We start from the raw sequence: 3,682 nt of genomic DNA on the forward strand, positions 1-3,682 counted from the left end.
TTTTCCCTCACAGGCCATCCTAATCTCTACTGATGTTCAGAGGAGATTATCATAGGGGATTTGTTTTTGTTTTTGTTTTTGTTTTAAGAGAGGGAGGGGGCAGGGAGGGGTAGAGGGAGAGGCAGAGAGAATCTTAAGCAGGTTTGGCACCCAGCCAGCCCAACTTGTTCTCAATCCCGTGACCCTGAGATCATGACCCCAGCCGAAATCAAGCGTCCATCGCTTAACCGACTGAGCCACTCAGGCGCCCCCATATTATCCTAGTTTTAAAGTGGAGTGTTCCAGGGCTATTAGTGTAATCAGTTGGATTAAGAGTTTGATTTCATTTGTTTTGATGTTAATGCCTCTAAAATTTGATCAATTGGCGTTTCAACTACTGTCAGATATTAATTCTGAAGAAACTGTTTCGTTCTAGATATTGCAAACATTTTTCTTCAGGAACTAATGCCAGTAAAACTGTATTTCCTGAATTAAAGCTAATTGTGTTTCTGAGGTTAAGCCAAGCATTGCATTCTGAGTTAAAAAAAAAAAAATGTTTAAGAAAAAAAAAGTTGTAAAGTGAATCTAGAATTTGATACTGCCATCTGCTGTTTGGAAACAAAATTGCATGCACTTTAAAGCTAAAATTTGTTAGTATTCAAGAAAAAATAGTGTAAGACTAATTTATCTTGTGCTATCAATGCATTAAAGAGAGAGAAATATATGGTATTTTATTCATGCTAAATATTTCTAAATTTTGTTTTAAGAGCTTGTGTCATTTCTTTTATATTTTATAACATGTATCATAGCTTTGAAATTTTATAAATATAATTATTACATAAATATCTACTAAAAGTTAGCAACTATTTAAAAAGATGCTTAGTTCAGGTTATGCTTAAAAATGAAAAGTAAAATAGCAGATATAGGAGACAATAAGAATGTTTTCAGTTTCAAAGATACTGGATCTCAATTTGTACACAAATGTTAAAGATCAGAATGGCTTTTTGTTCTGAACAGTGAAGATAATCAGTGTAGCTATGGTAACATATATATATGTTAGACATGGAAGAATAAATATTTTAAAATATTCAACTTGTTTAATAATGGGAATTATATTGTTTAAAGACAAATATCTTAAAAATCTTCAAATACTTGTGCTCACTTCAGCAGCACATATACTAGAATTGGAATGATACAGAGAAGATTAGCATGGTCCCTGCACAAGGATGACACGCAAATTCGTGAAGTGTTCCATATTTTTGTGGTATATATATATACCACAGCCCTAAAAAAGAATGAAGGGGCACCTGGGTCGCTCAGTCAGTTAAGCGTCTGCCTTCGGCTCAGGTCATGATCCCAGGGTCCTGGGATCGAGTCCCACACTGAGCTCCTTGCTCAGTGGGGAGCCTGCTTCTCCCTCTGCCTGCCACTCCCCCTGCCTGTACTCTGTCTCTCTCTGACAAATAAATTAAAAAAAAAAAAAAAAAAGAATGAACTCTTTCCATTTGCAGTTACATGGATGGAGCTAGAGAGTATAATGCTAAGCAAAATAAATCAGAGAAAGAAAAATACCATATGATTTCACTTATATGTGGAATTTAAGAAACAAAACAAAAAAGCAAAGGGAAAAAAACAAGAGATATATATAGAGAGAGACAAATCAAGAAACAGACTCTTAACTATAGAGAATAAATGATTACTGGGGGTGGGGGGTGGGGGGATGGGTCAAATAGGTGATGAGCACCAGGTGATGTATGGAAGTGGTGAATTACTATATTGTACACCTGAAACTAATATAACACTATGTTAACTGGAATTAAAATAAAAACTTAAAAAAAATCTTCAAATACTTTATGTAATTAATCTTGTAGATGCACACAAAACTAAGAATGCCTTTACTGATTCACTAAAAGTATTTGCTTGGAGCTTTTTATGTAAAATAATTTTTATAAGAAATATATAAATATATTCTCAGCTATTTGAATGATACCAAAAAATATTTTTATTTGATTATCTTTAATTGCTATAGTTTTTGTTTTTACTTTGCCACATGATCTTAAGTATTGATAATAGCAAATCAACTAATTAAATTGTTGCTATTCAAGGAGAAAACAATTCAAATCATACATGATTATTGACTGTGATTATTTGCTATTAAAAATCCTGAGTTTGCCCAATATGTTAAAAAATAAAACAATTCTAGGATAGGATCTATATTTTGGATAAGTAGAAGCAAAATTCCAAAGAAATGTATTAAATTCTCTGTTTCATTTTCCCTTTCATAATTAGCCAATATTCTACATATGTAAATTATCTATTGCTTAAACTTTGTCACATTCATCTCCCCATTTAGTCAAAAAGATTTTTTCCTATAATGAATTTGTTAGCATACTAATAGATAAAAGAAAATCCAGGAAGTTCTAAGCAATTAAGTTTGTGATATTACAAAAGGATCACTAGTCTGGGCTATATTTCAAATCACTTTATGTTGTTCACAGAGGTAGTTTAACATTTCCATGCTAGGTCATTTCAACTTAGTTTGAGTCAGGGTCTTCTCTAATGTTATTAAATTTGCAAGTGGAGTTCCAAAACTACTTTTTAGAATTAGATTCTCTTTAATAGTTATTCTGAGTACTCTAGAATGGTAAAAAAAAAAAAAATTCCCAATTTTTTTTCCAGAATGAAGGAACACACTCATGTCCTTGAAACTACTGTTAGCTTACATAAAGAAAGATTTCATGAAGATTATTTTCTTCTCTTATGTGTAACTCTATATGAGATTCATTAGTAATAACCTAGTCACAGGAATAAATTGATTTTAGAGTATTTTAAGTATAACCTAACAGACCAGTAGATGAATCCAAATGTTTAAAAAAGTTCGGTCTTACATTGCTCCAGCAGATATAAACCCCAAAGGAAACTTAATTAGCAAACTTCTGCTTCCAACCAAGATGGAGTAACAGGGATTGACTCTATCCTCTTGCTTGATACAGCTACAAAAACAAACAAACAACAACAACAAAAAACCCAGAAAAATATATGAAACAGTGGCTTTCTGGGCATTAGGTATCAGGAAACAGTGATTGCTGACACAAGAGCAGCAACTGAGGGAAGACTTGTGGTTGCCCCAATTACTGCCTGGAGAAAGTGCCCAGGCCATGATACAGGGGAGAGGATCCTAAATAGAGCTGTGCATTCTCTTTGAGTTTGGAGGATGGAATTGGGATATTGGGAAACCAAAGATGCCTAGAGTTTACAGGACAGAGTACTGGAGGGAAGAGAGCTACACAGAGAGAAAACTGCAGAGTTGTGCAGGGGGCCATCCTCAAGTATTTACTTGGGTACTGCTGAGTATAAACATATGAGGAAACAATGTGAGGCCGAGAAAAGGACCATGGAGAAGATGTAGAGGGGACAAACTCCTGAGATCACATAGGACCAGGAATATTGCCTGTTCCTTATACGCAGAGTAGAAAACCACATATTTCACAAGGTATCGGAATAACAGGAATCATCTTGCTTCAGTAGTCAAGAAAAGCTAGCCCTTAATTAAATGCTTCTCTGGTTCTGCCTGACAAAAATTAAAAGCGAGAATTGAAATGAGCGCACTATTTCCGAGTAATTTAACCAAACCCCAGAACAACACTTAATATTTAAAGGAATGCAAATATATCTAACACTCAACAGGAAAAATTCACAATGC

At 34.1% G+C, this 3,682-nt stretch overlaps 1 non-coding gene across 1 annotated transcript; it reads left to right on the plus strand.

Annotated features, from left to right (window-relative positions):
- The first annotated feature begins 1,133 nt into the window (after nucleotides 1-1,133).
- Nucleotides 1,134-1,240, plus strand: LOC118541607 (U6 spliceosomal RNA). Its single transcript, XR_004920192.1, has one exon. It is a non-coding gene; the product is annotated as a U6 spliceosomal RNA (small nuclear RNA).
- Nucleotides 1,241-3,682: the final 2,442 nt, after the last annotated feature.

Source organism: Halichoerus grypus, chromosome 3 (genome assembly GCF_964656455.1).
Source record: "Halichoerus grypus chromosome 3, mHalGry1.hap1.1, whole genome shotgun sequence".
NCBI lineage: Eukaryota > Metazoa > Chordata > Mammalia > Carnivora > Phocidae > Halichoerus > Halichoerus grypus.